This window comes from Gopherus flavomarginatus, chromosome 6, assembly GCF_025201925.1.
Source record: "Gopherus flavomarginatus isolate rGopFla2 chromosome 6, rGopFla2.mat.asm, whole genome shotgun sequence".
Lineage (NCBI taxonomy): Eukaryota > Metazoa > Chordata > Testudines > Testudinidae > Gopherus > Gopherus flavomarginatus.
This window is the reverse complement of record NC_066622.1, coordinates 75,050,770-75,064,378: the sequence shown is the minus strand read 5'-3', so window position 1 is coordinate 75,064,378 and position 13,609 is coordinate 75,050,770.

Here is a 13,609-nt window from a genome sequence, read left to right as displayed (position 1 = left end):
AGATGTCTGGGTGCACATTCTACATGGACACATCACCCCTTCAGCTAAACACACGCCGCCTTTCTCCCACCACCATTGAATTGTGAAGTGAAAGGGGGAAAGAGAGCAAGGAGCTAGTTGTCAGTGATTAATCCATTAACACTCCTCATTAAAAATGGAAACAAGTGTCTGCTACTTACAACACACTTCCCCCTCCCTTGAAAAGTAGAGAATTAATATGACATTACACCTGTACATGTGTTTATTTCCTCAGGTTGCTGCTCACGTACTCAGCAGCACACATACCATCTCAGGTAGCAGCTGCCATAATACAAATATTCATTCATTATAAATGGCAGAGTTGCTAGCACAGGTAGGGAAAAGTGAGCTGCTGAAAAGTGGGATATAATCATATGAAAATAAGCAAAGTCCATGTTTTGTCAGTCATAAGAACAAAGGCAGATGGACTCTAACACTTAGAGCTGTCTTAGAACCAGAATTCTCCTATACTGAAGATTGCAGGGGAAAACCTAAGGACTCAGTCTTTCAAACATATGCAGGGTAGCTTTACTCAAGTGATATGTCTGTTGAGTTCAGTGGGCCTAGTCAGGTGGGTAATGTCACTCCTGTGCAAAAGTGTTTGTAGAATAGGGTCCTAACATATGAAAATCACATCTCCCTGTTAGTTAACCAGCAGTAAACATCCCCAGGCTAGGGACAAAATCCTCAGCTGGTGTGAATTGGCATGGCTCTTCTGACTTTCCATCAGCTAAGGATTTGGCCCCAGAAGCTTTCTTTATTCACTGCCTAGAACAGCAGCCATATATTTAACAAGGCTTGTTGGTGTTTAATTTAATGCAGGGTTAATCTGTGAAGTGGCCAAATTCTGGCTAGTGCTGTGCACATGTATAAGCCTGCAAAACTGCAGCCAAAGTGAAAGTACAGGGTGAAAATGGACCTCCTGTTCTCTGCCTTCTACCAGAACATGTGGAATGACCCTTATGCAGGTCTTCTGTGGTCTACCACAAAAAGGAATGTAACAGGATGGTTAACCTTTTGTCCACATACGGTGACCTTTAGTAAGTATTGCAGACCCCCCAAATTGCACACTTCCCTTCCTCTCAACCCTCTCACCAATAACTCCTATTACCAGGAATAGAGTATACACAAGGCAGGGCATTTGATATGTGGCTTCAGCCAGGATCAAGGTGCATGTCAGTGCTGTTTTTGCAATATATTAGTGCTACTGCTTAGAGCAGAGGCCAGTCACATCTGTTCTCAGACACCAAATGTATTATGGTAGTTTTCGGGGCTGGCTGGAATTATTCTGTCTAAGGTATGTTGACTATGAAAGTGTTTTCAGATGACACACAATATTTACTAATAGGTAGATGGACAAGATTAAAGAGGCTACACAACATCTGCAAATCAATCTTTAAAATTTAGACTGTTACAGTAGGGCTGGAGCATGTCATTGATCTATCATCAAACCTCTGTACTGAGCTCACCACAGGCTTCTATTTAAAACGTGATGGCACAATATGGCCTTTAACTACAATGTACTGCAGTATAGGTTCCCTTTCTCCCCTTTTAAAGGTGAATTTGCTGCTAATTAAATTCACAGTGTTGGATGTTGGCCTCTGTTTAGGCAGTGTACACTTTCCCACAGCACTCCATCAAGTGCTTTGACCCTGCATGTGCCAGGGATGAAGGGTTATCTGATCATACATTCCCGTTTCAGTTGTGGGCTGTTCTGCTGAAATGACCAATTGTGGTGGCAGTTTTTGCACTGTGGGTGCTTGCTTATTAAGAGCCAAACTGAATCCTATCAAGCTCATTTCATAGATAGGTCACCAAAGAGCCAGCACATCTTAATTAGTTCTGATCAGATTCTAATTCCCATCACCAATTCTCTGAAATTCCCCAAATGTGTTTACATTACTGTTATAAAACAGCCCTCCCACGATTTCAAACCAACCTCAAACAATTATCTTTGGAATGGCATTTTAATACCGTCAATCTTAGTTTTTAACTGGGTAAATGGCTCCCTAATGAAGACATTCTAGAGATGGCTTCATTGTTCTCAGTGGCAATAATAAGGAAATGTCCTCCCTAATTCTGAGCTCGTCCACAGTGATTCAGTATTATGGCATCACATACATCTAAAACCAGATGCAGTCAGGCTACACTATTGCCCAAGGGCTGCTAGAATTTTTGAATGATTTTCATGTGAATTGAAGCATCTGTTATTACAGTGTAAACAATGGAAGTGTTCTTTCCTTTAAAATAATGTGAATGTTAAAATCCTAGGCTATATTAATTCAGTTTAGGAGACTACACACCAAATCCTTGGCCCTCTTCCAGTGATGGTGCCATAGCACAGCCATAGGGAGAGAGACTGGTAAGGTAAGTTAATAGGCCCAAATCAAAATTCTGGATCCAAACCATCATGAACTTCTTAGTTAGCTGGATCCAGATCCAGACCAAAGTTAGCAAATGGGCCTTATCTTTATACGGGGTCAAACCAATATCTTGGATCTGAAGCCCTCCCCCAGGCTCCAGCTGTTAAAAATCCAGAGCTCATTTCTACTTCCTTTGAATTTGCTTCGTTGGCCAGGAAAATATCATCTATGCCTCTGTCTGGTTTGCTAACAGGGCACTGCTACATTGTGCTTTCCGGCTGCATAGCTGTCACAATGGTAGCTGCAGAGAGAGATATTTGCTCTGTGAGCTTACTTAGGGCATGTCTACACTACAACCTGAAGTCGACTTAATATAAGTTGACATCCAGCCTCCGCATTAAGTAAGTCATTCATGCGTGTCCACACCACACTTATTGTTTGGGAGAATGCATCTTCACTGGTAGCATTTGCATCAATGGGTAGAGCAGTGCACCGCTGGTGATTTTGGAATGAGCTTGCAATGCCTCATGGGACCAAAACATTGTTGCAAGGGGGAAATGGGAACCTGGCTTTGACCTCCCATGATGCAGTTTCCTCCCACCCTGGCCTGAAATCAACACTCATGTTTTTTCGCTCCTTTTTTCAAAAGCCTGGCTTAGCCGCGCATACTCCATAGCCCGAGAAGCATGAACTCGCTCCGCTGTGCACTCTTGTGACCATTACAAACACCGCACACCTTATCCTGCAGTATTTCCAGGGCTGAGACAGGAGCTGCCACACAGAACATAGCAATGTCATTCAAACATGGCTGGCAGGTGGAGGCTAGCCCCCAGCTCCGCCCTCCTGGGTTGGAGCCCTGAGGCTCCCCCCACCCCCGGCCCACAGCCAGAGCTCTGAGAGCCCCTGCCCTCCCCTCTGTGGATGGAGAAGCCCTGCGCACCACCCCCTTTGGCCCAAACACCCCCCTAAGCAGGAGGAGCCCCATTCCCCCGCACTGCCGGAAGGAGCCCCCAGCCAGCCGCAGCTATGTCTCCCCACCCCATGCCGTCCGGGAAAACTGCATTGTGACAGCATCTCTTCCCGAAGAGCCACCTGAGCTTTTGCTATGCCCAATGCAGGTTCTGTAGCGGCTGAGGAGGTGGTATCTGGTACTTAGCTTCCTGAGTTCATCAGTAATCTCTCTGGAGTCAAGGGAGATTACTGATTGAACCCAGGGAGCTGACTAGCACATACCACCTTCTCATCTGCCCCAGAACCTGCATGAGGCATAATAAAGCAAAAACTTCCCCCGACAAACCCGCAAGGGGGCACCCAGTGGCAGCGCCAGGGGAAGTAGAGCCTTCCCTGGCCTATTATATTCCCTGCCCATGCATTCAAGCAGCCCTGCTGGAAGCCATAGAATGAAACAATTCCCGGTTGCTGGTGGCATTCACGTAGCAGCTGAACACGGCTGAGCACCGTTTCTGGTCCCGGGAAACAAACACTGGTGGGATCACTTCGTTATGCAGTTATGGGATGACTAGCAGTGGCTGCAGAGCTTTTCAATGCAGACAGCCTCTTTCCAGGAACCTTGTGCAGAGCTTTCCCCAACCCTGAATGAGACCTGCTCTGACAGTGGAGAAGCAAATCTTAATCACTCTGTGGAAGCTTGTACTGCCACATTGCTACCGGTCAGTGGGGGATCAATTTGGAGTTGATAAATCCACCTTGGGAGCTGTTGTGATCCAGGTGTGCAGGGCCATTAATCCACTTCTGCTAAGAAGGTTAGTGACTCTGGGCAATGTGCAGGACATAGTGAACGGTTTTGCCAGGATGGGGTTCCCTAACTGTGGTGGTGCGATAGATAGGGATGTGTGCGCCATCTTGGCACCAGGTCACCTTGCCAAAGAGTACATAAACCAAAAAGGATACTTTTCAATGGTGTCACAAGCACTGGTGGATCACAGGGGGTGTTTAACTGATATCAGTGTGGGATGGTCAGGAAAAGTGCATGACCCGCTCATCGTTAGGAACACAAGTCTGTTGAGAAAGATGCAATCAGGGACTTCTTTTCCAGATCGCAAAATAACCATTGATGATGTTGAAATGCCAATAGTGACCCTGGGAGACCCAGCCTATCCCTTGCTGCCATGGCTCATGAAGCTGTACACTGGCCACCTGGACAGCAGTACGCAGCCGTTCAACAATAGGCTGAGCAAGTGCAGAATGGTGGTGGAATGTGCCTTTGGACGTTTAAAGGGTTGCTGGCATTGTTTGCATACTAGGTTAGACCTCAAGCAATATCCCCATTATTATCGCTGCCTGCTGTGTGCTCCATAATATCTGGACGGCAAAGGGAGAGAAGTTTCCACAGGGTGGAGCTTGGCGGCACATAGACTGGCAGCTAATTTTGAGCAGCCAGATACAAGGGCAATAAGAAGAGCCCAGCGAGGAGCTCTGCATCTCCAGGAGGCTCTGAAAACCCTTTTCAGCAATGAGCCACAGTAATGTGCACTGCCTATCTGTGTTGTGCCTTCCCATATCATCCCCTCCATTGCATCAGTTTCCCTGTATCTCCCCTTCACCGTCCAGACCTCCATGCCTGGAATAAAGCGTATTTAATTCTTGCAAAATCAACTTTTACTGCACAAACATAAACTAAAGAACAGGAAAATAATTTAACCTTGGGCAAATGGTGTGATAAAACTAGGAAAGGAGAAACCAAGTCAGACTGTTTATGGAAGCACAGAAGTCTTATCCATCAAAGGTCTTCAAATGGCCATCTTTTGTTCTTAGTACCCTCCCCTGGTGTTGAGTGGAAGGGTTACTGCACCTTCTCTCCCTCCTCCTGGAACCTTTTGGGGAGGTTGCTTGGGAACAGGTGGATGATTGCAGCCATTGTATAGGGGCTGTAGAGGGTGTCTAGCCTGAAGCTGTTTTTCTTAAAGCTCAGCCAGATGCCTCAGCATGTCTGATTGGTCCTTCATAATCCACAGTAGCTAATCCTGTGTGGCCCGCTCATGCTCCTGGGATGCTCTCCATGTCCATATTTTCAGACAAGGAAATCCTCCAGGCTCTGAGCTCTGTGTCAGCTGTCCTGGAGGCATTCATTATCTCATTGAATGTGTCATCACGTTCTCTTTTTCCATCTCCTAATCTGCTGTAGCCTCTCCGCTGGGGCAGAGGATGCATTGAAGGCCAAGCTTTCCACTGTAAGGCATGCAAAACAGAAGGCAACATTGTCAGTGTATTCCCTGGGTCTGGTACAAGGTTGCTATTTAAAGTCACTCCCCGCATTACACTCAAGTGCAAGCCAGACCACAATGAGAATCCCAGGCTATTCAATTAACTGGTTTCCAGTACCAGCCATGGTGAGTGAGGCCCAGGGGCATGGGCGATGGGCCTTGTGCTGCAACTTGTGGGGAACTCACGTCAGGAGCAGAGGTGGACTGTGCCTCCTCCCCCTAGCAACATGGATGTTGCTTTGAGATCAGGGACCAGTGTTAAGTCTCCCAAATTGTGATCTTTATCTGAGGCGGCTTTGGAGGGGGGCAGGGGAGGGCGTGTTTGCAGCCACGAGAGAATACAGGAAAAAAAACCACCCTCCATCTCTTAACACCACTAGCAGCAATCACCCTGGGCTTGCAGATTCTGAGATCAACACCAATTCCTGCCACAGAAACCACCGGCATGTTAGGGAAACCACGGTTGAGGGACCTGGAAATTACCATGGGTGGGGGAATCATATGCTATATTGTTTGTGATACAAAGACTTGTAATGAAAACTTCCACTGTCCCCCTAGGTAACCCTATGTGATATCAGTCTCCTGAGAGTAACAAAGGTGGCAAGGTAGCAGATGCTGCAAGCATCTGAATAAAGACCTGGTCCTTAAGCTGCTATGCTGTGTACCATAATGATGCCAGCAGAGTTAATACTGGAGTGGGACAGGAAAGTATCCTACCATGGGGGAAGAAATAAGGCAGCCCTTCCCAGAAACTTTGTGCAAAGGATTGCAGAGTACCTCCATGATTGTTTTCTCGAGATCTCCAGGGAGGATTCCTGGGCCATCCCGCTGCACATAAACAGTATTTTCTGGGGGGAACCCTCGGCGTAGCTGGAGCGGCCACTGGAAGTAAATACCCACTGCACCTCTGTCATGGTATAATTCCCCACTCTGAACCTTAGCGTCCAAAAGATGGGGTACCAGCATGAATTCCTCTAAGCTCAGTTACCAGCTTAGTACTTGTAGCGCTGCCACCAACCAGGAATTCCAGTGCCTGGTACACTCTGGTCCCCCCAAAACCTTGCCCGGAGACCCCTAAGACCCAGATCCTCTGGATCTTAACACAAGGAAAGTAAACCCTTTCCCTCACTGTTGCCTCTCCCAGACTTCCCCTCCCTGGGTTACCCTGGAAGATCACTGTGGTTCAAACTCCTTGAATCTTAAAACAGAGAGGAAAATGCACCTTCCCCCCTCCTTCTCTCTCTCCCTCCCAGACTCTCCCTGAGAGAGAAAGTAATCCTAACCCAGAGAGAAATTAGCCTCTCTCTCCCCCTTCCCTCCTTTCTCCCCACCAATTCCCTGGTGGATCCACACCCAGTCCCCTGGGGTCTCACTAGAATAAAAAACAATCATGTTCTTAAACAAGAAAAACTTTTAATTAAAGAAAGAAAAAACATTAAAAATTATCTTTGTAAATTTAAAATGGAGTAGGTACAGGGTCTTTCAGCTATAGACACTGGGAATACCCTCCCAGCATAAGTATACAAGTACAAATTAAAATCCTTTCAGCAAAATACACATTTGAACTCCTTCCAGCCAAATACACATTTGCAAATAAAGAAAACAACCATAAGCCTAATTCGCTTTATCTACCTAGTACTCACTATTCTGAACTTAGAAGAGCCTGTATCGGAGAGAAACCTGACCCCCCAGAGTGAACAACAACCAGATTCTAACAGCACACACACACAAACTTCCCTCCCTCAAGATTTGAAAGTATCCTGTCCCCTGATTGGTCCTCTGGTCAGGTGACAGCAGGCTCACTGTTCTTGTTAACCCTTTCCAGGCAAAAGAGATATGAAGCATTTTTGTTCTATTAACTCTTACTTATCTGTTTATGACAACCTCACTTTTTCCCCCAGATTAAACATAAAATACAAGAGCATGAAATCCCCTACAGTTTGACTGGAATTGCATACTTATCAGAAGCGCCTGCCCTAGCATCACACTCGGCACCATGCTGTCCTGCGACTGGCTGGGCTCTGGGGTTAAAAATAGCTCCTGGCTCTTGAGGAGAATAGATCCCCTGCTCTCCTCCCATTCTCCTCTTCCTCACCCAGAATGTCCTCCTCGTTGTTGCCTGAGGTGGCCCCAGTCTCAGACTCCTGGAAGGTATCCACGCTGCTTTTGGGGGTAGTGGTGGGGTCGCTGCCAAGAATTGCATGCAGCTCATTGTAGAAGCAGCATGTCTGCAGTGCAGAAGCAGAATGACTGTTTGCCTCCTTTCTCATGTGGTATGCCTGCCAAAGTTCTTTGATTTTCACGTGACATTGCTGCATGTCCCTGCTGTAGTCCTTCGCCACCATGCCCTGGGCAATCTTTGCATAGAGAACATAACACAAGAATGGCCGTACTGGGTCAGACCAAAGGTTCATCTAGCCCAGTATCCTCTCTACCGACAGTGGCCAATGCCAGGTGCCCCAGAGGGAGTGAACCCAACAGGCAATGATCAAGTGATCTCCCTCTTGCCAGCCATCTCCACCCTCTGACAATCAGAAGCTAAGAACACCATTCCTTACCCATGCTGGCTAATAACCATTAACAGACTTAACCTCCATGAATTTATCCAGTTCTCTTTTAAATGCTGTTATAGTCCTAGTCTTCACAATCTCCTCAGGCAAGGAGTTCCACAAGCGCGCTGTGTGAAGAATTTCCTTTTATTTGTTTTAAACTTGCTGCCCATTAATTTCATTTGGTGGCCCTTAGTTCTTGTATTATGGAAATAAGTAAATAACTTTTCCTTGTTTACTTTTGTTACATCACTCATGATTTTATATACCTCTATTATATCCCCCCTTAGTCTCCTCTTTTCCAAGCTGAAAAGTCCTAGCCTCTTTAATCTCTCCTCCTATGGGACCCGTTCCAAACCTCTAATCATTTTAGTTGCCCTTCTCTGAACCTTTTCTAATGCCAGTATAGAGGCTACGTTTCTTTGGCTGGATCAAAGCTGTGCCTGCACAGACTCTTCTCTCCACAGACTAATAAGATCCACCACTTCCTGTATACTCCAGGCTGGAGTGCATTTGGGACGTTGAGTCACCATGATCAGCTGGGCTGGCAAAGCTCTCTGCACTGATCAAAACAGGAAATGGGAATTCAGAAGTTTCTGGGGCTTTAACAGGGGAGGGGCTGTTTCCTATGTCCCTGGCTGCTGTGCAGCAGAGGTGAAAATGTTCTCCAGAGTGGTCAAAGAAAAGCATTATGGGACATCTCCTGGAGGCCAATTCAGTCGACCCACACAACAGTGTGTCTACCCTGCGTCTCTGTCAACCCATCAGCATCCAATTAAGCACCATGTCGCTTGTGGAGGTGGAGTAATTAAGTCGACATTACAGGCGAGTTAGGTCGGCGGAAGGGACCTGGTAGTGTAGACGTATACATTATTAGGTTGACCTAAGGCGGCTTCCATCAACCTAAGTTTGTAGTATAGTGCAGGCCTTACCAATGCAAAGGGAAAGTGGGACAATGCACCCATATGCAACTCATCTGCTAGAGAAAGTGCATGCAGGTCAGTGTATTATGGATGGAATTTACTGAGATGGGGAGATCCCATGCAAAGCCTTCCATGTCACTTGTGCTCAGTGGGACAGCATATAGACAGAATGGCCACCCTGGGAGGGGAGGCTGATGCACCAACACCTTGTGTTCTGTAGAGGTCTCAACTGCAGGCAAGGAGGCATAAAGACCATGAAGCAGGGCAATTGCTATAGGATCTGTGCTCCTATGGATCCAGTGGCCCAAAATGCTGTGCAGAGGTAATGGAGAAGCAGCAGTTGCTATTCCAGCCCATAGGATATGTGTACACTGCCACTGGAGGTGTGACTGCAGCTCAGGCATTCAGAGCTATGCTCTAGCTAGCATGGCTAATGATGGCAGTGAAACTACGGCAGCACAGGCTTCAGCAGGAACTGTACAAGCCCCTTGGAACCCTGGGTGCATACTTGTGCTTCTAGCAAAGCCCATGCCTCTGCGGCTATTTTTAGCCATGCTCGTTAGATGAAAGCTAGTGCAGGTATGCCTTGGCAAGCTGCAAGAGAGGGTTACTCACCTTGTGCACTAACTGAGGTTATTTGAGATGTGTCCCCCTATGGGTGCTCCACCATTCAATTGCAGTGTAGCTGTACCCATAGGCTGAAGCAGTGGCTGCAGGTGGCTTCCAGTGCAGCACTGTAACCTGTGTGAGTTCGAGTGAGGAGACGTTTCCACTGCTCAGAGTGCCTCAGACCAAGCCCAATTACCAGGCCTGTGTGAAAGGAAGGGATGAATTTAACTCAGAATGAGCAGCAGTTCATTAAGTAGCACAATCATCTGACACTCCGGACTAACTAGAGCTGTTTACAAAATGCTTTCACACTTCAGCAAGGAAGAGCCTGGATATTTTTGGCTTGTGGAACAGAAAGAAATCCTATAATAATGCCTCATCTCTACCCAATCTTTCCAAATTATTCACATGAAAGATCTTGTTTTCTCTCTTCGATTTTAATGAAGTTCCTGTTGACCCAATTTATTCCTGGCTAATCATGTATTATCTAAAAGGAAATTTCAGAAGTGTTGTCATTAGGAATAATACTTGTTTGGTGAGAAGCATGGGTTTTTTTTATTTGTTTTTTTCTTTTTCTTTTGCTCGTAAGTCCTAGATTTAGCTAGCAATTTCCCGTGCTATAATCTGAAGGAAAGTGATAAAACACATCCGACTGCAGTACGCAAATGAGAAAACACTTCAGATTAGTAGGAATATAATTACGTTTTTCTTGACATTAATTTTTTGTTTAATATATTCTGATAAAAGTAAACAACTGAGTGTGGGTAGGGGGAAGGAAGTGCCAAAAGACATTTAGACTTCAGTGAGATAATTAACTCAGCAATTAAACATATTTCCGCATTTGTCCTCTGTAGCACTTGGCATATGTGATATTTGTCCTTTATTCAAAATCTTGACTCTTGCTGTCTTTTCTGTCAGCAGGAACGGCAGCCAGTACGAATCCTGTGTGAAGACCCAATTCTTGGATGGCTCACCTTTAAAAGTGAATATTAGTAACTATGGTTTTATAGAGTGAAAGCAAGTAAAAAAGGAAATGAAATGTTCAGCCTGGTTACCAGCAGAATTGGGAGGCCTGAGGTTTGTGCATAGTTGTCTGTTGTTTCCTTTCATCAGCAGAATTTTGGGGGAAATAGGTGACCCTCTCTGCTGCTTGTACCAAACAACATCATCACGCTGTAAAGCAGGGATATAGGGAAATACACCTTGTGCTCTGATGCCATTAGACACCACAGTGTTAGGCTGGCTCAGTACATGACCTCCAAGGGACAATTACAATACTGTAGGAAGTGAGGCTAGTAATTTGCTGGGTTGCACTCAGTACTGAGCCAATGGATCAGTACAGTTATAAGGGGCATTGTGTGATGGTGAACTTGTGGTCATTAAAAATCTCATTGGCCTTTTTGCCAGGGTTGTCTAATTTCAGCATCCCTTGACAGTCCAGTCTTATACATGAACCAGTAAAGAGTGAGAGGCAGACAGTATCAAGGGAAATTAGTTGGTAGTTACCTGGACACTGGAAAAACATCTCCATCTTGAGTATCAGAAAAGACCAGAGCTTCTCTGGGAAAATGAGATCATGTTAAAACACGCGAGGCACTGCGGTAACTAAAATGGTATTAAACGTGGCTGTGCAGTTAGGGGTGTGTTTAACATTGTGTCAGCTGGGTGTGGGTAAAGCTATAGCTCCAGTAGGGTAAAACTGTTAGTTAGCACAACTCCTCGAACTCATCATGACCCTTTTTTGTTTTTTAAGTAAAGGCAAGTCCCAAAAGCCTCTTCTCAGGGGAGAACTATTTCTGAGGCTCAGATAAAGCCAAGTATGCTCTAGGGGATCCCATTTTGAGCCACACTTTAAGCTTGTGGGTCATGGTGCAAAAGAAGAAAGGAAACCATCTGCATTCAAAAGAGTACATCCAGTGGAGTGCTGATAGGAATTGAGAGGCTGATCCTCAGCTGGTGTAAACGAAGTTAAATTTACAGAGTTGGCAGTTAAGAAAAAATCTGATTACTTGCATATGGCACATGCACTGATCTGAAAAGCACCGGGATGCAATAAACACTGGACTTCAGGAGGCACTGTACAGTCTCTCTCTCTCTTTTTTTTTTCCAAGCGTATAAATCCATTTTTAAGGCAATGTGCATCCAGGGCACACCCTTCCCTAAGGCCAGGCCACCTAAACTGTGAAGTGTGGGGACATCTCTGACTGTTTATGGAATCCAAAGTTTGCACCAATAAATGTACAGTTGAACCTCAGAAGTTATGAACACTTTGTAACTGAACAAAATGTTATGGTTGGTCTTTTATAGTTTACAACTGACCATTGAGTTAATACAGTTTTGAAACTTTACTATGCAGAAGAAAAATTCTACTTTCCTTTTTTTTTTTTTTTTTTTTTTTTTTTTTTTAGTATATGTTTAGCACAGCACTCTACTGTTGTTTTCTTTTGGTCTCTGCTGCTGCCTGATTTTGCACTTACAGTTCCAGATCAGGCATGTGGTTGCCTGGTCAGTTTGTAACTCCGAGGTTCTACTGTACATTTCGCAATCAGACACAAACACCAGCAGCCATATTATTTGTGTGTGTTTGTACCATCCTTGGTAGATGACATGGAATCATTGGTTGCTTACATTCTCCACCAACAAAAGATCAGCTTTGTCTTTACCCTGCAGGATAGCAGCTGCAGCTGGCTGCTTTTCAGTCCTTTAAGCCACACCTTGAGTACTCAAGTTATAGGTTTTTACACTACCTCCCCGAGTTAGAGCTTTACACAGCAAGCACCCCTACGGTTCCACGGCCCAGCACAGTGATTATAAATTACATTTTCAAGCAATGCAATTTCTAAAATAAATAATTCCATCTGGTATAATCCCACAGATAGATGGTGCCTTTGGAGTTGTATCACCCAATTCTCTATTGCACTTGTATGGTCATTCCATTTATACTCTGCTGATTCACAGGCAGAGATTCCAATAGTCTTCATGTCTGGGAGGGCCATTGTGGTTGGTAAGAAACAACTTGCTCTGTAAAGTATATTCAGTTAGAGGGGCCTACCTCTGCCGTGGAGGTGACATCACTATAGTGGAAATAAAAAGTTATGTAGCAGCATTATAACTGCTGCCTAAATGACAGCTTAGGGATAGATGGGAGAGTTTGGTGCACTCTCCGGTGGGTATGTTAATAACAAGATGGGTGTTGAAAAGAGCCACCCTGAGTTTCCAATCCAATTGATTTTAGCTACAGATTTCAGAGTAGGTGCAACCCCTGCCCTTGACTCCCTCTGCCAATGTTTGTGGGTTTACAGTTGCATTTATGTATTTGTTTTTAATGTTTCTCTCTCCATTGTGGCTGTAAGAAAACCCCATAAAAAACAAAGGGAAAACTCAGTGACTATATAGGAAAAACAGTGACATTCACTATCCACAAAGTGCAGTAAATGCACAAAGTAATATATTCAACATATAAAATTTCTCTGAATAATCTTTTTCATAAAATTCCATGTTACTTGGAACAACCGTAGGTAAAATATTGTTCATAGCAAAGTGTGCTTTTTTCAAGCTGACTGTATCCCTTTTAAGCATTCCACCAGATGTTGTTTTTATTTCACCGCAGCCATACAGAAGTTCTTTTTGGGAAAAATCTACTGTGATTTACATCTCATGCAATTCCATGGGTTGCAGGGTTTAGTCAGTGCACAATTTGGTCTTTTAAACTTAATTAATCTAGTGACACTTCCATATAGCTATGCATTTATCCTGAATCAATCACTTGGGATGTTTAGAATTATCATAGCCGGTGTTTCTTTACAGCCCTTAAGAAGATCTTAAAGTGCTTTACAGAGAGCACTCAAAGGTAAACTGAGGCACAGAGCGGTGAAGCATTTTGCCAAAGTGTGCACAGCAGTCCACTGCAAAGCTGGGAATGG